This window comes from Chiloscyllium plagiosum, unplaced genomic scaffold (assembly GCF_037043375.1).
Source record: "Chiloscyllium plagiosum isolate Xiang-an unplaced genomic scaffold, Cpla_swu_hap1 HiC_scaffold_42, whole genome shotgun sequence".
Lineage (NCBI taxonomy): Eukaryota > Metazoa > Chordata > Chondrichthyes > Orectolobiformes > Hemiscylliidae > Chiloscyllium > Chiloscyllium plagiosum.
The window spans coordinates 88,062,480-88,090,241 of NW_028270180.1; positions in this window are offsets into that span (position 1 = coordinate 88,062,480).

Genomic DNA, 27,762 nt, shown 5'->3' on the forward strand with positions numbered 1-27,762 from the left:
GCATTGTCTTGGGGAATGTGTGGGGAAGAGAGAGTGATGGTGGACGAATGTGCAAAAATATGAGCATAACGGTGGAGGCGTGTGCAAAGAAGTGCGCATGACGATGGGGGAGTATGCAGGGGAGTGAACGTGATAGTTGGGGTATGTGCAGGCAAGAGAGCATGATGGCTGGAGACCTTTTGCTGGAGTGAGAGAGAAGATTGGAGAGAACGCAGGGAGGGATTGTGCAGGTGAGTGACTGAGACTCTGTGTGCATGTACACGAGAGTGAGTGTTCATGTGGAGCAATGTGCAGGGGAGTAAGTGAGAATGTAGGACAGCGTGTAAAGGAATGACTTTGGTGCTAAGCAAGTGTGCGGGAGAGCGGGAGTGAGGGTGGGGAAGTGTACACGTGAGTGAGCTTGACAATGGGGGATATGCACGGGAGTGAGTGAAACATTGACAGACCAAGCGTGAGATGGAGCATGACGGTAGGAGATCATGTGGGGTGCTGTCGAGGGGGCACAGTAGTGATAATTATAGTGGGGGATTGAGTGAGGAAATGAGTGTGATCGTGCAGGGGAGTGAGGGCGGTTGTAAGTTGGACAGTGCAATGAAGTGAGCGCGAATGTAAGCGAGACTATGACGGAGTGAGTGTGAGGGGGTCAAAGTGGCAGTGATGAAGTGAGTCTGAGAGGTTCAGAGTTACATTCAATGAGTGAGAGAGACGAGGTCAGGGTGAAAAGTGATGGAGTGAGTGTGAGGTGGTCAGGAAGATGGTGACAGAGTGAGTGTGAGGGGTCAGGGTGACGGTGATGGAGTGAGTGTGAGGGTTCAGGAAGAAATTGACAAAATGTGTGGGGTTCGTGGTGATGGTGATGGAGTGAGTGTGAGTGGTCAGGGTTCTTCTATTTGAGTGAGTTTGAGGGGTTCATGGTAACAGTGACGGAGCGAATGTGAGGTGGACAGGGTGAAAGAGTGAGTCTGTGGTCTTTAGGATGACTTTGAGAGTTTGAGTGGGAGGGAGCCAGGATGGCGGGGCGGACTGGATATGATTGGGTTTGTGTGACAGAGAGAATGTGATGTGTCAGGGTGATGGCGACGAAGTGAGGGTCAGGTGGTCAGGGTTACAGTGCTGGAGCGATTAGGATGGGACAGTGTAGCAGTGCTGGAGTGAGTGTGAAGTAGTCGGGGTGAAAGTGAGGGATGGAGTGTCAAGGGGTCAGGGTGAGGGGATACAGTGAGTCTTAGGGGTCAGGGTGACGGAGGGATTCTGATGGGGACAGGGTGAGAGTGACAGACTGAGTGTAAGGAGGTCAGGATGAAGGTGATGGAGTGCGTGTGAGGGAATCAGCTTGCCAGTTACAGAATGTGTTTGAGTCTGATGGGGTCAGAGTGATAGAGGCAGAGTGAGAGTCAGCGAGTGAGGGTGAAAGTGACTGAGGAAGTGTGATCAGTTTAGATGACGGTGACAGAGTGAGAGAGAGGCGTTCAGGATAATGGTAACGGAGTGAGTGTGACGGGGTCAGAGTGTCGGTGATGGAGAGAGTTTAAGGGTGTCAGTGTTAAAGTGATGACGTGAGACTGATGGGTTCAGGGTGGCAGTGACGTAGTGAGACTGAGGACGTCAGCGTAATGGTGATGGAGTGAGTGTGATGGCGTGAGGGCAATGGTGATAGAGTGAGTGTGAGGTGGTCAGAGTGATGGTGATGGAGAGAGATTGAGGGTGCAAACTTTACTGTGATGGAATGAGACTGAAAGGTTCAAGGTGATCGTGATGGACAAAGTGTGAGTGACCCAGTGTGATGTTTACAGAGTGATTGTAAGGGAATCATGGTGACAGTGATGGAGTGAGAACGAGGGGGTCATTGTGACAGTAATGGCGTGAGTGTGAGTGGATCAGGCTACATTGATGGAGTGAGTGTAAGGAGAAATTTGTGATGGAACGGACTCAGTGTGATTGGGTCAGGGAAACAGTGACAGAGAGGGTGTCAGTGTGTGCGTGGACCAGTGAAAGTCTGATTATAAGGCGGTAAGTATAACGGGGGTGGAGTGATTGTTAGTGGATCATGGCAACGGAGTGAGTGTGAGGGGGTCAGGGTTGCAGTGATGATGTGAATGTGATCAGATCAGGGTGTGGGCAATGGAGTGAAGAGTGAAGCGGGTAAGGGTAATAGAGCCAGAGTGTGTACAAGGGAGTCAGGTTGATGGTAACAGAGTAAGTGTGACAGGGTCAGGCTGACAACAGCAGAGAAAGTGGGAGGCGGTCAGGATGACAGAGTGAGTGTGAGGTGATCAGGGTGACAGAGAGAATGTGAGGGGTGCCGGTGATGGTTATGGAGCGTGTGTGAGAATATCAGGGTGACAAAGTGAATATCAGGGTGTCAGGATGATGGTGAAAGAGTAAATGTTGGTGAGTCAGAGTGACATCGGTGGAGTGAATGTGAGGGAGTCAATGTGTCAGTGTGTGGGGACCAGGGTGATAGAGAAGGAGTTATTGTGACATGTTCTAGGTGACTATGATGATGTTAGTGTGAGGGTGTCAGTGTGGCGGAGTGAGTGTGAGGGGGTCATGGTGACGGTGATGGAGTGAGATTGAGGTGGTCAGTGTGACAGTGGTGCAATGAGTTTGAGAGTGTCTTGGTGAAAGTGACCGAGTGTGTGTGAGTGAGGCAGGTTAGGCTGACAGTGATAGAGTGAGTGAGGAGATCCCGATGACGAAGGCGGAGTGGTTATGAGGAAATCGGGTTGAAGGATGTGGAAGGATGTGGAAGGATGACAAAGATGGAGTAAGTGTGATATGGCCAGGGTGACGTCAATGGAGTGAGTCTGAGGGGTCAGGTTAATAGTTCCAAAGTGAGTGTAAGATGGGGTCAGGGTGACAATGACCAAGTGCCTGTGAGTGGGTCCGAGTGACAGTAACAGAGTGAGCGTGAGGTGGCCAGGGTGACATTGCCAGAGTGAGTGTAAGGGGTCAGGGTGATAGTTCCAGAGTGAATGTGAGGGTGTTAGGCTGACGATGATGGGGTGAGCGTCAGGTGGCCATGTTGACAGCGATGGAATGAGTGTGAGGGGTTCAGGGTGACTTTGGTGTAATAAGTGTGAGGTGGCCAGAGTTAGAGAGATGGAGTGAAAGACTGTGAGTGGCCAGGGTGACATCGACAGAGTGAGTGTGAGGGCCATGATGGTCGTTCCAGAGTGAGTGTGATGGGGTCACGGGGATGGTGAGGGAGGGAGTCTGATAAGGTCAGGTTGATAGTGATGGAATGAGTGCGACGAGGTCAGCGTGACAGTGATGGAGTGAGTGTGATTAATTCAGGGTTATGGCGATGGTGTGATTCTAAGGGGGTCAGGGTGACGGTGAGGGAAAGAGTGTGAGCGGGTCAGGGTGATTGTGCGCGTACGACGGTGGGCAGGGTAGGGATGATGAAGTGATCAGCGGCGGGACAGGGTGCTGGTGATGGAGTGATGTGAGGGCGTCAAGGTGATTGACGAAGTGTGAGGAAGCCAGGGTAGAAGTGATCGAGTATATGTGATCACGTCAGGGTGAGGGTGATGGAGTGCGTGTGAGGCGGGTCAGTGTGATGGTGAGCTAGTGACTGTGAGGAGGTCACTGTGACAGTGACAGAGTCAGTGTAAATGGTCAGTGTTGCAGTCATGGAGAAGTGTGGAGGGGTATCAGGGTAACAGTGACAGAGGGAGAGTGAGCGGTTCAGGGTGAAGGTGACTAATTGGGAGTAAGTGGGTCAAGTTTACCTGTGACACAGTGAGTGTGAGGTGTCAGTGTAACGGTGACGCAATTGAGTGTAGGGTGTCAGGGTGTCGGTGATGAAGTGAGTGTGAGGAAGGAAAGGTGACAGTGATGATGATGGAGTGAGTGTGAGGGGTTCAGGGTGACAGTGATGAGAGCGTTTGAGGGTGCTAGTCTTACTGTGATGGAGTGAGACTGAGGGGTTCAGCGTGAAAGTGATGGCGTGAAACTGAGGGTGTAAGGATGGTAGTGCTGGAGTGAGTGTGAGGGGGTCAGTGTGACAGTGACAAAGTGAGCGTGTAGGGTTCAGGGTGATGGTGACAGTGTGAGCGTGAGATGGTCATATTGACAATGGCGGACTGAGTCTAATGGGGTTAGTGTGACATTGACAAAGTAAGTGTCAGGGAGTTGAGGGTGACAGTGACTGAGTGTGTGTGGAGGTATAGTGTGATGGAAATGGAATTAGTGCAAAGGGTCAGGGTGACAGTGAGGGAATGAGTGTGAGGGAGACACAACGACAGTGACTGAGTGAGTATGAGGGGGTCAGGTTAGAACATAGAACATAGAACATAGAACATAGAACAATACAGCGCAGTACAGGCCCTTTGGCCTTCGATGTTGCGCCGATCCAAGCCCACCTAACCTATACTAACCCACTATCCTCCATATGCCTATCCAATGCCCGTTTAAATGCCCATAAAGAGGGAGAGTCCACCACTGCTGCTGGCAGGGCATTCCATGAACTTACAACTCGCTGAGTGAAGAACCTACCCCTAACTTCAGTCCTATATCTACCCCGCCTTAATTTAAAGCTATGCCCCCTTGTAATACCCGACTCCATACGCGGGAAAAGGTTCACACTGTCAACCCTATCTAACCCCCTAATCATCTTGTACACCTCAATCAAGTCACCCCTAAACCTTCTTTTCTCGAATGAAAACAGCCCCAAGTGTCTCAGTCTTTCCTCATACGATCTTCCTTCCATACCAGGCAACATCCTGGTAAACCTCCTCTGCACCCGTTCCAGTGCCTCCACATCCTTCCTATAGTATGGCGACCAAAACTGCACACAATATTCCAGATGCGGCCGCACCAGAGTCTTATACAACTGCATCATGACCTCAGGACACCGGAACTCAATTCCTCTACCAATAAAAGCCAGTACGCCATATGCCTTCCTCACCGCACTGTTTACCTGGGTGGCAACTTTCAGAGATCTGTGTACATGGACACCAAGATCCCTCTGCTCATCCACAGGTTGCCTGTGACTGCGTGAGTTTGAGGGTTTCAGAGTGACAATGACTGTGAGTGTGAGGGGATCTGGGTGACAGTGACGGGGTGTTTATGAGGATGGTCAGTGTGATGGAGTGAGTGTGAGGGCTGCGGGTGATACTGATAGAGGAAATATGAGGGTTTCAGGGTGATCCTGGGAGAGTGAGTGTGAGGAAGTCAGCGTGACACTGAGGGATTGATTTTGATGATCCAGGGTGACAGTGAGTGAAACAGTCAGGGTGATGGCGTGAGAATGAGCGATTCAGATTGATGGTGATGGAGTGAGTGTGATGGGCTCAAGGTGACTGTGATTGCGGGAGCCTGATGAGGTCACGGTGACGGGGACAGAGTGAGAGTCAGCAGGTTAGCGTGACAGTAACAGAGTAAGGCTCATCAGGTGAGATGATGGTGACCAAGTGAGAGATGGCAGTTCAAGGTGATGGTAACTGAGTGAGTGTAACGGGGTCAGGGTGTCGGTGATGGAGTGAGCGTGCGGGTGTCAACCTTGTTGTGAAGAAGTGACTATAAGGAGGTCAGAATGACGATGAAAGTTTGAGTGTGAGCGGGTTAGTATAACAGTGACAGAGTGAGTGGAAGGGGATCAGTGTGTCGGTGATGGAGTATGTGTGTGAGGTGTTAGGGTGACAGTGATGGACACAGTTTGAGGGTGCCAGCGTTAATGTGATGAAGTGAGACTGAGGGCGTCATTATGACACTGATGGAATGAGAGCAAGCGCTTCAGTGTGACGTGGCAAAATGTGCGTTGGAGGGTCAGGGTGATAACAGCAGAGTGAATGTAAGGGGTTTCAGGGTGACGGAGTGAGTGTGAGTTCATGAGGGTGACGGAGAGAATGTGAGGGGGTCGAGTGACAATGACAGAGTGAGTGTGAGGTTGTCAGGGTGGTGGTTTCAGAGTGTGTGTGAGAGGGTCAGGATGACAGTGGCACAGTGAATGTGAGGCTATCACGTGACAGAATGTAGTGGCTGTGAGGCTGGACAGCGGAATAGTTACAGAGAGAGTGTGAGGGTTTCATGGTGACAGTAACTGACTACGTGTGAGGGGGTAAGAGGGTCGCTGAAGGAGTGACTGTGATGGAGTCAGGGTGACAGTGATTGATTGAATGTGAGTGGGTCAGGGTGGAAGGGAGGACTGAGTGTGTTTGGGTCTGGGTGACAAAGTGAATGTAATGAGGTCAGGGTGACAGTGACGGAGTGAATGTGCGGGGATCATTGTGACAGAGATGGAGAAGTCTGAGGTGGCCCAGGGACAGAGTAATTTTGAGATGGTCAGGATGACATTGAGGGTCTGAGTGTGACAGGGACAGGGTAGCGGGGAGCACTGAGTGTAATTGGTCTGGGTGATGGTGATGGAGTGAGTGTGAGGGCGTCAGGATGAAGGAGTGATTGCGAGGAGGTCAGGGTGACAGCGAAGGAATGTGTGTGAGGGGATCAGGGTGACAGTGAGTGAGTGAATGTGAGGGGGTTAGGTTGATTGTGTCCGAGTGAGTGTGAGGTATCAGGGTGATGATGATGGAATGAATGTGAGGAGATCAGGGAAACGGTGATGGGGTGAATATGAGGAGTAAACGATGATTGTGACTCAGTGAATGTGAGGGGTCAGAGTGCTTATGACTGTGACTGTGATTGTTAGCGGGACAGGGCAACTGAGTGAGTATAGGCAACAGTGATGGAGTGAATGTGATCAGATCAGGGTGAGGGCAATGGCCTGAGTGTGAGGGGGTCAGGGGTTCAGTGACAGTTTGAGTGTGCGGGTGTCAGGCTGATGGTAACAGTGACAGTTTGCATGTCAGGGTGTGACAGTGACGGAGTGAGAATATGGGGTCTGAGTATCTGCGATGGAGTGAGTGTGAGAGTGTCAGGTGACATTGAGGGTGTGTGTGTGTGTGATGCGTTCAGGGTGACGGTGATGGAGTGAGTGTGAGTGGGTCATTATGACAGTTGCAGAGTGAATATGAGGGTGCCAAGGTTATGGTGATGGAGTGAGTGTGAGGGTATCATACATTACAGTGATGGACTAATTGTACAGAGCTAAGGAGGGGTTGGAACGAGTGTGAGGCGATCAGGATGACGCTGATGGAGTGAGTGTGTGAGTGTCAGGCTGTTGGTGAACGAGGGAGTGTGAAGGGGTCAGAGTGACGATGACAGATGGAGCGTCAGGGTGTGAGTGTGACAGTAAAGGAGTGAGTGTAAGGGGGAAGGTGTATCGGTGATGGAGTGTGTGCGAGGGGTCCGGTCCCCATGAGTTTGTGAGTGTGAGGGGGTCAGGATGACAGAGTGAGTGTGAAGGAGTCCGGATGACGGTTACTGAGTGAGTGTGATTGAGTCAGGGAACACAGTTAATGCCGGGGTCAGGGCGATTGTGACAGATTGCGTGTTAGAGGGTCAGTGTGACAATGTAAGAGTGAGTGTGAGGGGACAGGGACGATAGAATGAATGTGAGGAGGGTAGAGTGACAGCAACGGAGTGAGTGTGCGGGTGATATGTGTGACAGTTACAGAGGGAGAGTGAGGGAGTCAGGGTTACAGTAACGGATTGAGTGTGAGGTGGTCAGGTTACAGTGATAGAGTGACTGTAAGGAGGTAACGGTGACGGAATGGACTGAGTGTTCTTGGCTCAGGCTGACAGTGACAGAGTGCATGTCAGGGTATGCTTGGACCAGTGACAGACTGATTTTATTGGAGTAAGTGTTATGGCGATGGAGTGAGTGTGGCTGGGTCAGGGCGACTGAGTGACTGTGAGGGTGTCAGGAAGATATTGATGGGCTACTTGTGAGGGGTCAGAATGACACTAAAGGAGTGAGTGCGAGGGAGTCAGGTTGACAGTGACTGAGTTAGTGTTCGGGGGTCAGGGTGGCAGAAATGAGTGCATGTGAGGAGGTCGGGGTGATGCAGTGATTGTGAGGTGGCCAGTGTGACAGAGATGGAGTGTGCGTGAGGTGGTAAGGGGACAGAGTAAATCTGAGGTGGTCAGGATGACATGGAGGGTTTGAGTGGGAAGGTGTCAAGGTGGCTGGGCGGACTCAGTGTGATTGGGTCGAGGTGACGGTGATGAGGTGTGTGTGAGGGGGTCAGGATTAATTAGAAATTGTGAGGAGGTCAGGGTGACAGTGATGGAGTGAGTGTGAGGGGGACACAATGATGGTGACTAAGTTTGAGGAGGTCAGGGTGCCTGTTACTGTGACTAGTCAGGGTTACTTTCTCATACGGTGTGTCATAGGCTCAATGTGACAGAGACAGAGTGAGTATGAGGGTGTCAGGGTGACGGCGAGGGAGTGAGTCTGATGGGGTCAGTGTAATTGTGACAAAGTGAGTATCGGGAGTGAGGGTGATAGTGACAGACTGAGTGTAGGGGTAATAGTGTGATGGTGATGGAGGGAGTGTGAGTGGGTCAGGTTGATTGCGAGTGAGTGAGTGTGAGTTATCAGGGTGATGGCGACGGAATGAATTTGAGGGGTTCAGGGAAACAGTGACGGGGTGAGCGTGAGGGGGACACTCTGACGTTGACTAAGTGAGTGTGAGGGTTTCAGTGTGTCGCTGAGGGAGTGAGTGTGAAAAGCTCAGCGTGCCAAAGACGGAGTGAGTGTCAGGGACTCAGTGTGACAGTGACAGACTGAGCGTGGGGCGATAGTGTGATGGTGATCGAGTACGTGGGAGGTGGTCAGAGTGACAGTGAGGGAGGGAATGTGAGGCGGTCATGGTGACGGTGACTGAGTGAGTGTGAGGGGGTCCGGGTGACATTGAAAGAGTGTCTATGATGATGGTCCGTGTGATGGAGGGATTGTGAGGGCTCCTGGTGACGGTGATGGAGAGAGTGTGAGGGGTTCAGGTTGATACCGGGAGAGTGAGTCTGAGGGATCAGGGTGACAGTGATGTAGTGAGTGGTAGGGGGTAATAATGCGGGTGTCAGGCTGATAGTGAAGCAGTGAATGTGTGTGTGTCAGAGTGACGATGACAGATTTACTGTCAGGTTGTGAGTATGACAGTAATGGAGTTAGTGTGAGGGGGTTGGTGTGTCAGTGATGAAGTGAGTGTGAGGGTGTCAGGTGACAGTGAGAGTGTGAGTGTGAGTGGGTCAGGGTAACAATGAAGGAGTGAGTGCGACCGGGTCAGGATAACGATGACGGAGTGATTGTGATGGGTTCAGAGTAAAGGTGATGGAATGAATGTGAGGGGTCAGTGTGACGGTGATGGAGTGAGTGAGAGCGGTTCAGATTGATTCTGGGAGAGTGTGTGTGTGTGTATGTGAGGGGCCAGGGTGACAATGATACAGTGATTGTTTCGGGATAACAATGACGTTTACGAAGTCAGTCTGAGGGAGTCAGCGTAACACTGAGGGATTGATTTTGAGGGTTCAAGGTGTCAGGGAGAGTGCGTGTGTGTGTGACCTAGTCAAGGTGATGCCGTAATAGTGGGCGATTCCGATTGACGGTGATGGAGTGAGTGGAATGGGCTTAAAGTGATTGTGATTGTGGGATTCTGATGAGGTCAGGGTGACGGGGACCGAGTGAGAGTTAGCAAGTGAGCATGACAGTGACAGAGTAACTGTGATCAGGTTCGATAATGGAGACCAAGTGAGAGATAGGCGTTCAGGGTGATGGTAACGGAGTGAGTGTGAGGAGGTCAGAGTGTCAGTGATCAAGTGAGAGTGTGGGTTTCAAGTTGGTAGTGAATGAGTGTGATGGGATCAAGTGACGATGACAGATTGAGAGTTAGGGTGTGCGTGTGACAGTGACAGAGTGAGTGTGGGGATCAGTGTACCGTTGATGGAGTGTGTGTGAGGGGTTAGGGTGATAGTGATGGAGAGAGTTTGAGGGTGCCAGCGTTACTGTGATCGAGTGAGACTGAGGGGGGCAGGGCGAGAGTGACAGAGTGGGATTTAGGGAGTCAGGGTGAGAGCGATGGAGTGAGTGTGAGGGGATCAGTGTGATGGTGACAAAGCGTGCGTGAGAGTGTCAGGGTGACAACAGAAGAGTGAGTATGAGTGGTTTCAGGGTGACGGATTGAGTGTGAGTTGGTCATGGTGACAGAATGAGTGTGAGAGGGTCAGTGTGATGGTTATGGAGTGCATGTGAGAAGGTCAAGGTGAAAATGCCAGAGTGAGTGTGAGGGGATCGGGGTGACAGAATGAGTGTGAGGAGGGTAGGGTGACAGTAATGGAATGAGTGTGAGGTGGACAGCATGACAGTTACAGAGGGAGTGTGAGTGTTTCAGAAAGACAGTGAATGTGTGAATGTGTGGGGTTCAGATTGATAGTGATGGAGTAAGTGTGTGAAGGTCAGGGTGATAGTGACAGAGTGAGTGTGAGATGTTCAGTGTGATGGTGATTGACTACGTGCAGTGGGTAAGGTTGTCGCTGACAGAGTGAATGCGAGTGGGTTAGGTTCATAGTGACAGAGTTAGTCTGAGGTGGTCAGGATGATTTTGAGGGTTTGAATGTGAGGGGGTTCAAGGTGTCTGGGAGACAGTGAATGTGATGGGGTCAGGGTGACGATGACAGAGTGAGTGAAGTGGCCAGGATGACAGAGATGGAATGAGTCTGAGATGGTCAGCGGACAGAGTGAGGTTGAGGTGGTCAGGATGGCATTGAGGTTTTGAGTGTGAGGGGGTCAGGATGGCGGGGTGACTGAGTGTGATTGGGTTTGGGTGATGGTGATGGAGAGTATGTGAAGGATCAGGATGACAGAGTGATTGCGAGGGCGTCAGGGTGACAGTGACGGAGTGAATGTCAGGTGACGGTGACTGAGTGAGTGTGAGGGTGTCAGGATGCCTATGACTGTGACAATCGGGGTTATTGTAATGCACTAAGTGTGATGGGGTCAGCGTGATAGAGATGGAGTGAGTGCGAGGGTATCAGGGTGTGCGTCAGGCGGTGATTTTGATGGGGTCATTGTGACGGTGACAAAGTGAGTGCCAGGGAGATGTAGGTGGCAGTGATGGAGTGAGTGTAGGGTAGGTCGTGTGGTGGTGATGAAGTTAGTGTGTGCGGATCAGGGTGACAGTGAGTGAAGGAGTGTGAGGGTGCCAGGTTGATTGTGACCCAGTGAGTGTAAGGGGATCAGGGAAACGTTGACGGGGTGAGTGTGGGTGGCACATAATGATAGTGACTGAGTGAGTGTGAGTGGGTCAGGGTGCTTGTGACTGTGACTATCAGGGTTACTCTGACGGACTGAGTGTGATGGGCTCAGCGTGATAGAGGTGGAGTGAGTGTGAGGGTATCAGAGTGACGGTGACTGACTATGTTTTATGGAGCCAGTGTGAACGGTTACAACGTGAGCGTCAGGAATTGAGGGTGAGACTGAGTGTGTGGGGGTAGTGTGATGGTGATGAGGTTAGTGTGAGTGGTTCAGGGCGACAGTGACGGAATAAGTGTGAGGGGGTCAGGGTGACAGTGAGGGTGTGAGGGGGTCAGGGTTATGGTGATGGAATGAGTATTGAGGAAGTCAGAGTGATGGTGATGGAGTGAGTGTGGGTAGCAGGATGACCGTGACCAAGTGAATGTGGCTCGGTCTGGGTGACAGTGGTGGAAAGAGTGTGAGTGGGTGGGAGTGACAATGATGTGGTATGTGTGAGCGGTCATTGTGATATTGGGAGACTGAGTATGAGGTGTCAGAGTGACAGTGACGTGGTAAGTGGGATAGCTTAATAATGATGACGAGGAAGTCAGTGTGATGTAGACAGGTTTACTGTGAGTGTTGGGGTTCAGCGTGACAGTGAGGGTTTGAGGTTGAATGGTCAGGGGAACAGGGAGGGAGTATGTGTGACACAGACAGGGTGACGGTGTGACAGTTCATTGTGACGTGACGGTGTGAATAGGAGGTTGTCAGGGTGACAAATGGGGTTTGAGTGTAAGGACGTAATGGTCACGGCAATGGAGTGAGATTGAGCATCAGGGTGATGGTGAGGGAAGGATTCTGATGGGGTCAGGGTGACGATGACAGAGCTGATATCAGGGAGTTAGAGTGACAGTGACAGGATGAGTGTGAGGGTGTCAGACTGACGGTGACAGAGAGAGTGTGCGGGGATCAGAGTGAAAGTGATGTAGTGACCGTGACGGGGTTATGTTGACAGTGAATGAGTGAGTGTGAGGGAGTCGGTGTGACAATGGCAGAGTCAGTGTGAGGGGTTTTGGGTGACGGTGAGAGAGTAAGTGTGAGGGGGTCAGTACAACGGTGATAGAGTGCGTGCGAGTGGGACAGAGTGACGGTTACTGTGTGAGTATCTGTGCGTCAGTGTGACAACGATGCAGTTAATGTGACGGAGTCATGGTGATGGTGACTGAGAGATTGTGACCCTGTCAGGGAAACTGTGACTGAGTGAATATGAGCGGGTTAGGGTGACAGTGAGTATGTGGCTGTGAAAGAGTCAAAGTGATGGTGACGGAGTGAGTGTGAGGGGGTCAGGCTGACAGTGACAGAGCGAGTGTAAGGTAGTCAGGGTGACAGTGACCAAGTGACAGATGGTGTGTGCATTTCAGGCTGGCGGTACAAAATGAGTGTGAGTGGCTCATGGTGACGGGCACTTACAGAGTGTGAGGGGCTCAGGATGACCGTGATTGTGTGTGCTTCAGCATGACTGTGTGTGCTTCTGTCCTTGGGCCTCTATTGTTTGTAATTTTTATCAATGACTTGGATGAGGGGATTGAAGAATGGGTCAGCAAGTTTGCAGATGACACAAAGGTTGGAGGTGTCGTTGACAGTATACAGGGCTGTTGTAGACTGCAGCGGGACATTGACAGGATTCAGAGATGGGCTGAGAGGTGGCAGATGGAGTTCAACCTGGATAAATGCGAGGTGATGCATTTTGGAAGGTCGAATTTGAAAGCTGAGTACAGGATTAAGGATAAGATTCTTGTCAGTGTGGAGGAACAGAGGGATCTTGGGGTGCAGGTACATAGATCCCTTAAAATGGCCACCCAAGTAGACAGGGTTGTTAAGAAAGCATATGGTGTTTTGGCTTTCATTAAGAGGGGGATTGAGTTTAAGAGTCGTGAGATCTTTTTGCAGCTCTATAAAATTTTGGTTAGATTGCACTTGGAATACTGCGTCCAGTTCTGATAGCCCTATTATAAGAAAGATGTGGATGCTTCGGAGTGGGTTCAGAGGTGCTTTACCAGGATGCTGCCTGGACTGGAGAGCTTATCTTATGAATAGAGGTTGACTGAGCTCGGACCTTTTTCATTGGAGAAAAGGAGGAGAAGAGGGGACCTAATTGAGGTATACAAGATAATGAGAGGCATGTGTAGATTCGATAGCCAGAGACTATTCCCTAAGGCAGAAATTTCATACACGGGGTGTCATAGTTTTAAGCTGGTTAAAGGAAAGTATAGAGGGGGTGTCAGAGGCGGGTTCTTTACACAGAGAGTTGTGAGAGCATGGGATGCGTTGCCAGCAGCAGTTGTGGAAGCAAGGTCATTGGGGACATTTAAGAGACTGCTGGACATGCATATGGTCACAGAAATTTGAGGGTACATACAAGAGGATCAGTGGTCGGCACAACATCGTGGGCTGAAGGATCTGTTCTGAGCGGTACTGTTCTATGTTCTATGATAAGGACAGAGTATGTATGTTCAGGTTGACACTGATGCAGTGGTTGTGACCATTGTGGCCCTGTAAGGGAAATGGTGATGGAGAAATGTGAGGGGGACAGAGTGACGGTGACTGAGTGAGTGTGAGGGGGTCCGGTTGTCAATAACTGAGTGAATGTGAAGGCGCCAGGGTGACAATGATGGAGGATGCGTGTGGCGGTCCAGGTGGAAGTGACGGATTGACTATGAGGATATCAGGGAGACAGTGGTGGAATGAATGTGACGGTATCTGTATTACGGATTGGGGTGATGGTGATTTAGTGAGTGTGTGGGGGTCTGGGTGGTGGTGACAAACTGCATTGAGTGCTCTAGCTGATAGTTATGGAATGAGTGTGATGGGGTAAGGTTGATGATGACACAGTGAGTGTGGGAGGGTTAGGTTGCCGGTGACCAAGTGAGCGTAAGAGGGTGACAGCGATAGAAACTGGGTGAGTGTGAGGGGTTCAGGGTGACAGTGACAGAGTGAGTTTGAGGTTATCAGGTTGACAGTGATGGAGTGCGTGTGACGGGGTGAGGGTGATGGTGCTGGAGTGAGTGTGAGGGTTTCAGCGTAGTGCTGACGGAGTGAGTGTGAGAGTGCCAGGGTTACGATGCTGGAGTGTGTGTGAGGGTGTCATAGGTTATGGTGATGGAGTGAGTATAAGGACTTAAGGGAGACAGTGATGGATGAGTGTGAGGAGGTCAGAGTGATGGTGATGGAGTGAGTGCGACGGGGCCAGGTTTATGGTGAATGTGAGGGGGTCAGGGTGACAGTGACCAAGTCAGTGTGAGGGCGTAATAGTGACGGTAACTGTGTGAGTGTGAGGGCTTCAGGGTGACCCTGATGGAGAGATTTTGCAGTGGGCACGGTGACAGAGATGAATGAATGTGAGGTGGTCAGGTTAATGGAGAATGAGTTTGATGGGGTTATGTTTACTGTACTACTGAGTGAGTGTGAAGGGGCCAGGGTGACGGAGACAGAATGACGGTGTACGAGTGATTGTGTGGGGATCCGGGTGATGTTGGTGGAGTGAATTTGAGGGGGTTAGGGTGGCGGTGAAGGAGTAAGTGTGAGATGTCAGGCAGACGGTGATGGAGTGAGTGTGAGGAGGTCTGTGTAACAGTGATGTAGTGAGTGTGAGGTGTCAGTGAGATAGTGACGGAATAAGTGTGAGGGGTGAGGACGAAGGTGACGGAGTTAATGAGGGGGTGTCAGTGTGCTAACCTTGCCATCCTCACAATCACTCCGTCACTGTCACCCTGACCATCTCACACACAGCTGAAAATGGAATCCTGAAGAAGGGCTCATGCCCGAAACGTCGATTCTCGTGCTCCTTGGATGCTGCCTGACCTGCTGCGCTTTTCCAGCAACACATTTTAGCTCTGAGCTCCAGCATTCGCAGTCCTCACTTTTTCCCATCTCACACACACTCCGCTAGGGTAACCATGATACTCTAACACTCACTACATCCCCCTCACCCTGACCTCCTCACACTCATCAGTCACTGTCTTCCTTACCTCCTCACATTCACTCCATCACCATAACCTATGACACCCTCACACTCACTCCGTCAGTGTTACCCAGAAACCCTCAGAATCTCTCCTTCATTCTCCCTGACGCCCTCAAATTCAGTCTCCGGCATCCTGACCCCTTCACACTCGCTCAGTCACTGTCACCATGTCCTCCTCACACATACTCATGTACTGTCACCCTGACCCACTCGCACTAATGCCATCACCATCACGCTATTCCCCCTACCCTCGCTCTGTCACTGTCACCCTCACTCTGAATATCACATTGTCACCGTCACACTGATCCCATCAGACTCAGTCCCTAACCGTCACCCTAACACCCTCACACTCACTCAGTCTCTGTGACGCTGAGCCCATCACACTCAGTCCATCAAAGTAAACCTGTAGTCACAGTCACAGGCACCCTGACCCCTCACACTCACTGAGTCATGATCACCGTGTACCCCTCACATTCACTCCATCACCGTTTCCCTGATCCCCTCACACTCATTCCATCACCATCATCCTGATACCTCACACTCACTCGGACACAATCAACCTAACCCCCTCACATTCACTCACTCACTGTCACCCTGATCCCCTCACACACATTCCTTCGCTGTCATCCTGACTTCCTCACAATCACTGTTTCATTTGAGCCCCTCACATTCACGCCATCATCATCACCCTGATCCACTCACACTCACTCCGTCACTGCCACCCTGTCCAACTCACACACACTCCGTCAGGGTCTCCGTGATACTCTCAAACTCATTCCATCCCCCTCACCCTGACCTCCTCACACTCATTCCTCACTCATCCACCTCACACATACTCCATCGCTGTCACCCTGACCTCCTCGCAAACATTCCTTGATCCTGAGCCCCTCACAATCACTCCATCATCATCACCTGATCCCCTCACACTCACTCTTCACTGTCACCCTGATCATCTCACATACACTCCATCAGGGTCACCGTGACATTCTCACACTCACTCAATCCCCCTCACCCTGACCTCCTCAAACTCGTCCGTCACTGTCATCCTTACTCCTCACATTTACTCCATCACCGTAACCGAAAACACAAATACACTCACTCTGTCACCCTCAAGCTCAGTCACAGGCACCTTGGCCCCTTTACACTCACAGTCTCTGTCATCCTGTCCACATCATACACACTCAATTACTGTCATCCTGACCCACTCGCACTAACTCCATCACCTTCAACCTTTTCAACCTACACTCGCTCTGCCACTGTCACCCTCACTCCGGAACTCACATTGTCACCGTCACACTGATCCCATCAGACTCACTCCCTCACCATTACCCTGTTACTCCCACACTTACTCTGTTTCAGTCACGCTGAGCCCATCACATTCAGTCCATCATCATCACTCAGACCAATTACACTCAATGCACCCCGCCGCCCTGACTCTGTCACACTCAAACCCTCAATGTCATCCTGAACATCTCAAACTTACCCTGTCCCCGGGCCACCTCACACTTCTCCATCTCTGTCACAATGAACCCCGCACACACACTCCATCACTGTCAACCTGACGTCAATACATACACTTTGTCACCCAGATGCAACCACACTCAGTCCTCCCTTCCACCCTGACCCACTCACACTCAATAAATACCGTCACCCTCACTCCATCACAGTCACTCCTTCAGCGACCCTCTTAACGCTCGCACATAGTCAGTTACTGTCACCCTGAAACCCTCACAATCTCTGTAACTGTTCCGCTGTCCAGTCTCACAGCCATTACATTCTGTCACCTGATTCCCTCACATTCACTGTGCCACTGTCATCCTGACCCTCTCTCACACACATTCTGAAACCATCACCCTGACACTCTCACACTCATTCTGTCACCCTAACCCCCTCACACTCACACTGTCATTGTCACTCGACCCCCTCACATTCTCTCTGTCACCCTCAAGAACTCACACTCACTCTGTCACCCTGAAACCCCTTACATTCACTCCATTGTTATCACCCTGACCCTCTAACGCACATTTTGCCACGTCACACTGAAGCCCTCACTCTCATTCCATCCTGACCCCCTTACACTCACTCAGTTACCCTCACCCTGAACGGCCATCTCTCACTTAGTCACCATCGTCTCACCTGATGAGCCTTACTCTGTTACTGTCACGCTAACTTGCTGACTCTCACTCTGTCCCCGTCACCGTGACCCCATCAGGCTCCCGCAATCACAGTCACCTTGAGCCCATCACACTCACTCCATCACCGTCAATCTGAATCTCTCATTCTCACGCCCTCACCCTGACTCTTTCACACACTGTCACCCTGAACCATCAAAATCAATCCCTCAGTGTCACGCTGACTTCCTCACACTCACTCTCCCAGGATCACCCTGAAACCCTCAGACTTCCTCGATCAGCTTCACCGCAGCCCTCACACTCACTCCATCACACTGACCATCCTCATAAACACCCGTCACTGTCACCCAGACCCCCTCACACTCACTCTGTCAATGTCACTCAGAAACCCTCAAATCCACGCAGTCACAGGCAACCTGACCCCCTCATACTCACTCAGTCACTGTCCCTGTGTCCCCTCACACTCATTCACTCACTGTCACCCTGACCCCTCGGTCTAATTCCATTACCATCACACTATACGTCCACACTCAGGCAGTCACTGTCACCCTCAACTCCCTGGCACTCACTTTGACAACGACACACTAACCCCATTAGACTCAGTCCGCCATTGTCACCTTGACGATCTCACGCTCACACTGGCACCATCACCCTGATCCCTACACGTTCACTTTGTCACTGTCAAACTGACCCCCTCATACTCACTCCATCACTGCCGTCCTGGAACCCTCAGTTTCACGTGGTCAATCTTACCCTGAATCCCTAAGTCTCACTCCATCACAGTAAGGCTAGTACCCTCAAACTCTCTCCATCACTGTCACCCTGAAACCCTCACACTCACTCCGTCACCGTCAAGGTCACCTTTCCTTCCTCACACTCACTCCATCACCATCACCCTGACACCCCCACACTCAACTGCGTGACCGTTACACTGACCCCGTCACACTCACTGTGTCACAGGTATATTTTTTTTAGATTACATTACAATGTGGAAACAGGCCCTTCGGCCCAACAAGTCCACACCGACATGCCGAAGCGCAACGCACCCACATCCCTACACCTACCCCTTACCCAACACTACGGGCAATTTAGCATGGCCAATTCACCTGACCTGCACATCTTTGGACTGTGGGAGGAAACCGGAGCACCCGGAGGAAACCCACGCAGACACGGGGAAAACGTGCAAACTCCACACAGTCAGTCGCCCGAGGCGGGAATTGAACCCGGGTCTCAGGCGCTGTGAGGCAGCAGTGCGAACCACTGTGCCACCGTGCCACCCACAATCTTGACCAATTAGTCACCTTCACCCTGAACCGCTCACACTCCCTCTGTCACTGTCACCCTGATCCCCCTCCACACTTCTCCGTTACTGCAACCCTGACCAAGTACACTGACTCTGTCACTGTCACAGTGACCTCCACACAGTCACTAGCTCACCATCACACTGACTCGCCTCACACGCACTCCATCACCCTCACCCTGACGTGATCACATACAATCCATCACTCCTACCCTGGCTCCCTCACACTTAGTCAATCACATTGACGCTCTCACAATCACTCCATCACCGGCACGCTGTCCCGCCGCTGATCACTTCATCAACCCTACCCTGCCCACCGTCATACTCACACAGTCACCCTGACCCACTCACACTCTTTCCCTCACCGTCACCCTGACCCCCTTAGAACCACACCATCGCCATAACCCTGAATCACTCACAGTCACTCCATCACTGTCACACTGTTCCCCTCACTCTCAATCCATCACCGTCACCCTGACCTCCTCGCACTCATTCCATCACTATCAACCTTACCTTATCAGACTCCCTCCTTCACCATCCCCGTGAACACATCACGCTCACTCTGGAACTACCACCATGGCCCTCACACTCACTCCGCCGATGTCACCCTAGCCACTCACACACTCTCACTCCATCTCTGTAACTCTGGACACCTCACACTTACTCCAGCAAAGTCACCCTGAACCCCTCACACTCATTCCGTCGCTGTCAACCTGGCCAACTCACGCTCAATCCGTCATCGTCATCCTAACTCCCTCACACTCACTCCAGAACTATCACCCTGACCCCTCGCACTCACACTGTCAATGACACCCTGGCAACCTCACGCTCACTCTGTCACTGTCACTCGGACTCACTCACAGGTACTTGGTCATTGTCACCCTGATCCCATCTTACACTCACTCAGACACACTCCATTGACGTCACCCTAGCCAAATCGCACTTATTCCGTCTTTGGCATCCTTGCCACATCACATTCACGGTATCCACCCGATTTCCTCTTAACCACTCCGCCTTAGAACATAGAACATGGAACATAGAATAATACAGCACAGAACATGCCCTTCGGCCCACGATGTTGTGCCAAACATTTGACCTCGCTTTAGCACCTACCCATGTTCCTATCCAATTGCCGCTTAAAGGTCATCAATGACTCTGACTCTGCCACTCCTACAGGCAGCGCATTCCATGCCCCCACCACTCTCTGGGTAATGACCCTACCCCTGACATCGCCCTATACCTTCCACCCTTCACCTTAAATTTATGTCCCCTTGTAACACTCCGTTGTACCCGGGGAAAGAAGTCTCTGAATGTCTACTATATCTATTCCCCTGACCATCTTATACACCTCTATCAAGTCACCCTTCATCCTTCGCCGTTCCAATGAGAAAAGGCCTAGCACTCTTAACCTATCCTCATACGACCTATTCTCCATTCCAGGCAACATCCTGGTAAATCTCATCTGCACCCTCTCCAAAGCTTCCACATCTTTCCTAAAATGAGGCGACCAGAACTGCACAATACTCCAAATGTGGCCTTACCAAGGTCCTATAGAGCTGCAACATCACCTCACGATTCTTGAACTCAATCCCTCTGCTAATGAATGCTAATACACCAGAGGCCTTCTTACAAGCTCTATCCACCTGATTGGAAACTTTCAAAGATCTATGAAAATAGACCCCAAGATCCCTCTGCTCCTCCACCTTACTAAGAACCCTTCCGTTAACCCTGTATTCCGCATTCTTATTTGTCCTTCCAAAATGTACAACCTCACACTTTACAGAGTTGAACTCCATCTGCCACTCCTCAGCCCAGCTCTGCATCATATCGAAGTCCCTTTGCAGCCGACAACAGCCCTTCTCACTATCCACAACTCCACCAATCTTCGTATCGTCTTCAAATTTACTAATCCACACTTCGACTCCCTCTTCCAAGTCATTAATAAAAATTACAAACAGCAGAGGAGCCAGAACTGATCCCTGCAGAATTCCACTTGTAACTGGGCTCCAGGCTGAATATTTACCATCTACCACCACGCTGACTTCGACCGGTTATCCAGTTCTCTATCCAACCGGCCAAACTTCCCACTATCCCATGCCTCCTGACTTTCCACATAAGCCTACCATGGGGAATCTTATCAAATGCCTTACTAAAATCCATGTACACTACATCCACTGCTCTACCCTCATCCACATGCTTGGTCACCTCCTCAAAGAATTCAATAAGACTTGTAAGGCAAGACCTACCCCTCACAAATCCGTGCTGGCAGTCCCTAATCAAGCAGTGTCTTTCCAGATACTCATAAATCCTATCCCTCAGTACACTTTCCATTACTTTGCCTACCACCGAAGTAAGACTAACTGACTTGTAATTCCCGGGGTTATCCCTATTCCCTTTATTGAACAGGGGCACAACATTCGCCACTCTCCAACCCCCTGGCCCCACCCCCATTGACAGTGAAGCCGAAAAGATCATTGCCAACAGTTCTGCGATATCCTCACTTGCTTCCCACATAATCCTAGGATATATCCCGTCAGCCCCGGGGGACTTGTCTATCCTCAACACTTGTCTCTCTCTTACTCTGACCACCTCACACTCACTGTCAGCCTGACCGCATCCCATTTTCTCTGCTGTTGTCAGCCTGACCCTGTCACACTTACTCTGTCACCATCAACCTGACTCTCTCGTAGACACTCTGGCTCTATCACCCTTACCCGCCTCACTCTCACTCCATTGCCCTCACCCTGATCTGATCACATTCACATTATCACTGCAACACTGACCCCCTCACACTCACTCAGTTGCCTTGACCCACTAACAATCACTCCACCCCCATCATACTTATCACTTTATACTCAGACCTACACTGGTCCACGCGCACAATGAAACCAGTCTGTCACTGTTACCCTGACCCAGTCACACTGAGTCCGTTCCATCACAAATTTCTCCTTACACTCACTCTGTCAATGTAACATGAGCCACTCACACTCACTCGATTACTGACACCCTAACTCCCTCACGCTCACTCCATCACTGTAGCCTGAGTCACTCACACTCACTCCATTACTTTCACACTGACCCCCTCGTTCTCACTTCATCACTGTCACCATGACCCCCTTATAATCACGCTGTAACCATCACACTGAGTCCCTCACACTCAGTCCATCACGGTCACCTTGAACCTTCAGTCTCAGACCATCGCAGTAAAGTTTGCACCATCAATCTCTCTCCATCACCATCACTCTGACCACCTCACACTCACTCTATCACCATTGCCCTGACGCCATCACACTCACTCCATCACCATGACGCTGACGTCCTCAGTCTCACTAGGTCTCTGTCACCCTGAACCCCTCAGTCTCACGTCATCACATTAACGCTGACAATCAGAAACCCTCTCCATCACCGACACTCTGACCCCTCGCACTCACTCCATTACCATTATCCTGAATGCCTCTCTCACAGTCTGTTACCGTCATCTAAACTGATCACACTTACTCAGTCACTTTCACCCTCAATCGCTGACTCCCACTCTGTCTCCATCACCCTGACCCCAACAGACTCGCACACATTCTGTAACTGTCAAGCTGACCTCCTTACATGCACTCCATCACTTTCATCCTGACCTCCTTAAACTCTGTCTGTCACTCTCACCCTGTCCCCATCAGAGCCTCTCCATCACCCTGACTGCTAACACTCACGGTATACCCCTCACCCTGACCCCTTCACACTCCACCCCTCACTGTCACCCCGACTATTTCACACTCACTCCAGCACTGTAACCCAGACCACCTCACACACACTTCATCACCATCACCCTGACCCATCACATTTACTCTGTCATACAGACCCAATCACACCCAGTCCGCTCCACCATCCTGTCTCCCACTCACTCAAAGTCTTAAAGTCATCCTGATCACCTCAGACTCATTGTGTCACCCTGGCCACATCACATTCGTTCCATCACTGTGACCATGAACCCCTCAAACTCACTCAGTTATAAGAACCCTGACCCACTCACACACACTCCATCACCATCACCACGAACCCCACACACTCACTCCGTCACTGCCACCCTTACGCCCTCAAACCCAATCCCTCATTTCACCCAGACCCCCTCACACATACTCCATCACCATCACTGTGAACACCACACACTCACTCCATCACTGCTACCCTCATCGCCAAATACTCACTCCGTCACAGTAACCATGACCCCCTCACACTCTGTCAATTTCTTGCTGACCACCTCACGCTCACTCCATCACTGTCACCCTGGCTTCCTCATGCACGTTCCGACACCATCACAATGAACCCCATACACTATCTCCATTCCAGTCACTCTGACCGCATCACACACACACTCCATCACAGTAACCCTGACTCCATCATACTCACTCCATCACCGTCACCCTGACCCCTCACACTCACTCCATCACTGTCATCTTAACCCCCTCACTCTCACACCCTCACTTTCACCCTGATCCCCTGACACTGACTCCATCACCGTCACCCTTACCCCCCACACTCACTCTGTCACCGTCTTCCTGACCACCTCACACTCACTCCATCACTGTCAACCTGACCTCATCCCTCTCACACAGTGAACGCAACTCTGAACCTCTCAGACTCACTTCATCACTGTCACCTTGACCCCCTCACACTCACTCCATCATAGTCACGCTTACATTCACGCTCACTTCATTGCACTGTCACACTCACAACCGCCCTCACTCCCCCGCACCATCACACTCATTTCCTCACTCAATCCCCCACTATCATACTGTGCCCCCTCACCAGCACCCCACATGATCTCCTACCGTCACGCTCCATCTCACGCTTGGTCTATCAATGTGCCGCTCACTCCCGTGCATATCACCCCACTGTCAAGCTCTCTCACCTGCACATTTCCCCACCCTCACGCCCGCTCTCCCGCACACTTGCTTAGCACCAAAGTCATTCCTTTACACGCTGTCCCACATTCTCGCTTACTCCCCTGCACACTGCTCCACAGTAACATTCACTCTCGTGTACATGCACACAGAGTCGCAGTCACTCACCTGTACAATCCCTCCCTGTGTGCTCCCCAATCTTCTCTCTCACTCACGCAAAAGGTCTCCATCCATCATGCTCTCTTGCCTGCACACACCGCAACCATCACGTTCACTCCCCTACACACTCACCCATCGTCATGCTCACTTCCCTGCACACGCCTCCATCGTTATACTCATATTTTTGCACATTCGTCCGTCATCACTCTCTCTTCCCTGCACACTCCCAACACAATGCTCACTCCCCTACACAGTCCGCCACCATCACCATCACTCCGCTGCACATTCCCCCAGCATTTGCCTCACTCGCCCCACCTTTCCCACAATCTACTTCACATCATATTACCTAAATTGCCCACTCACCCACTATCAAACCCACACCACCACACTCTCCACACTGTCACGCTGACTACACTGCACACTGACACACCGTCATGTTCATTCCCACACACTCTGCCCCACCCTCACACACTCAAAACCCCACCGTAGCGCTCACTTGTCCACAAGCCCCATTCATTGCACTCTCATGCACACGCCCCAACCATCATGTTCACCGCCCCACACACACCCACACCAACATGCTCACTCTCCCACAAAATCCCCCACATTCACACCCACTCCCCTGCTGTTTCACCCAATGTCATTCTCATTTGCCCCCACACTCAGCCGACCGCACACTCTCCCACCCTCACGCTCACTCTCGCACACACTCCCACACAATGAAGTTCACTCACCCACTTTCAAATCACTCCCCTATACACATTCACACTCTGACAGAAACACCCCCACGCACTCTCCTACCATCACACTCCCTCCCTCACACGCACCACTTCCTTTGCACTCAGTCCCTGGCATACTCCCCCACCGTCACACTCAAACCACTACACACTCACCCACCATCATGCCCACTCCCCCGCACGCTCACCCACCATCACACTCAGTCACTCGCACGCTTCACTGCTGTCCACCTCACTCCCGCACTTGATCTCCAGCTTCCCACTCACTTCCCCACAAACTCCCCACAGTCCCTCTCACTCACTCACATACACCACAATGTCATGCTGACTCCCCCGCACGCTCTCTCACTGTTATTTTCATACTCCCCGCACCCTGCCCCTGTTTTGCGTTCACTCCAACGCGCACACCCCACAATCATGCTCACTTCTCCGTGCACACTGCCACTATCATGCTCACTCCCCATCAGGCACTACCCAGACACTCTCACCTCCCTGCACACAACCATCACACCTACTCCTCTGCATGCTCCCTCACCGTCACACACAATCTCCTACACACGCACACCTACTGTCACAATCAGTGTCCCAGATACTTTCCCACCGTCATACTCACTCCCCCATCAGACTCACTCCCCTGCACACTGCCACACCGTTACGCTAACTCCCCTCCCACAAACACCCCTACACAACGTTCATTCCCAGGTACACTCCTCCACCGTCACATTCACTGCTCTGCACACTGCCCTGCGTTGCAGTCATTCACCCACAATCCACCACCATCACACTCACTTTCCCGCACTCTCCCCCACCGTCACACTCAAAAACCTGCACACTTAAGCATCATCACACTCACGCCCCCCACACTTGTAAAACATCACTCTCCCTCCGCGTGCATTCTCCCACCATCAGACCCCGCCCTTGCACACTCTCCCACTGTCACGACCCCAAACATTCACGCACCTTCATGCTAACTCCTCACACACTTCCCACCCTGACGCTGACTCCCTGACACACTCCTCTACCGTCATTGCTACTCTCTGCACACTCCCTCACCATCACGCTCATTACCCGCACATACCAACACTGCCAGAGTCAATCCCTCACACAATCCCACTCTATCATACTCACTCCCTCTTGCTTCCCGACTGTTGTGCCCACTTCCCCGCGCACCCCCATCATTACTCTCACCCATATAGTCCCCCTCCATCAAACTCACTCTCCCATCATCGTTCCGACTCCCCACAAACGCCATTTCACGTATTCCTCACTGAAATATGCCACCGTCACACTCACTCCACAAACACTGTCCCATCATTTCGTTCAATCTCCATGCACACAACCACTGTCACACTCACTCATTAGCATACACTCCCACAGTCACACTCACTCCCCCGCACACTCCTCCACTGTCATGCTTACTCATCCCACACGCTACTCCATCGTCACGGTCTCTGCCTCACATTCCCCCAGTGTCGCACTCACTCAGCAGGAATTTCCACCAACGTCACACTCACTCTCCTGCATAGTCCAATGTCATCATGATCACTCCCTGCGGTCTGTACCATGGTCGGACTCACTCCCGCAATCTTTCCACCATCACATTCACTCCCAAACATTACTGCCCACTGTCATTCACTTCTCCGCACATTTGCCCACTGTCACACTCACAATTATCTACAATCACCCTCACTGCCTTGCGCACATCCCCACTTTCACACTCAGTCCTACACACTGCCGTACTGTACACTCACTCTCACGCACTCTCCCCCACCGTCACTGCCTCTTCCCTGCACATTCCCAAAACCATCACGCTCATTCCTCCTTCTCCTTCATCACTGTAATGCTCACCTTCCGCACACTTCTCCACCTTCACTCTCACTCCTCCGCACATACACCCGCCATCACACTCACTCACCCGCACACTCCCGACCATCACGCTCACTTACTCACATATTGCCCCACCATTATGCTCACTCCCTCGCCCACTTTGCCGACGTCATGCATGCACCCATACACTTCCCCACTGTCACACTTACTCTGCTGCACTCTCACCCATGGACAGGCTCGCTCAGGTGTACAAATGCCAACGTCACTTTCACTCCACCTGCACTCCCACATCTTCATGCTTACTCCCCTGCAGGCTCCATACTGTCAAACTCACACCATCACAAACTCCATTACCATTGCACTTACTCCCCATACGTTTGCGCACCATCTCACTCACATTCCACAAATCCTTCCACCATCATGTTCACTCTCCCATACACTCCCCCACTGTCATGCTCGCACGACCACACACTGCCTCACCGTCAAGCCTACTCCCCCCACCATGACGCTCACTCACTCACACACTCTCCACCATCATGCTCACTCCCCTGAATGCTCCCCACAGTCACATTCACACTCCCACACAATCCGCCATGGTCACATTGACTCCCCTCCACACTTCCCCACCATGACACTCACTACCAGACATACGCCCCTACCGACACGCACACTTCCTTACAAACTGCCACACCGTAATATGCAATATCCCGCACATTGTCCTACCGTCACATTACTCCCCTGCACACCTCCCCACTGTCCCGCTCACTCTTCCACACGCAGCCCCGCTGTCAGACCCATTCTTCAGCGCTCTCTCCCACAGTCATGCCATCTCCCAAAAAACTTGCTTCCATCACACTAATTCCCCAGAAACTCCATCACAGTCTCACTCATTCCCCTGCATACTACTGCACCATCATAGTCACTTCACGACACTCTCCCCACCATCACATTTACTCCCCTACCCTCTTCTCCACTGTCACCCTCTTTTCCCTGCACACACCTAAATCATCATATTCACACTCGTGCACACTTCCCCCAGTCAAGCTGACTCTCCAACAAGCTCTGTCACCGTCACGCTCACCCCCGCACTCACCGATCAACGTACTTCCTCCCCCACACTCTCCCCTCAGCGTTATGCTCTCTTTCCTCCCACATGCCCACATTTCCATGCTCACTCACCCACGGAGTTCCCCAACATTATGCTCTATCCTCGTAAAATTTATCACTATAACGCCTACCGTGCTACACACACCCCACGATCACGCTTACTCCCCTGCACCCGGCGTCACTGTTGCAGTCACTCCCCCTCACACTCCCTCAAGATCACTTTTATTTACTCTACACTCTCCTCCACTGTGACACGCTCTACCATTCCCACGCCAACACCATAGCCCTCACTCCTCTGCACACTTCCCCACCATCATGCTCCATCATCATCACACTCACTCCCCGACACACTCCCACACCATCACACTTCCTCCCCACACACTCATACCGCATCACGTGCTCTCCCCCGCAAATGCCAAAAATATCATGTTCGCTCCCCCTGAATATTTCCCCACCATCGCACTCAGTCTCCTGCACACTACCCCACGGTCCCTCTCAATCTCCATGCACAGT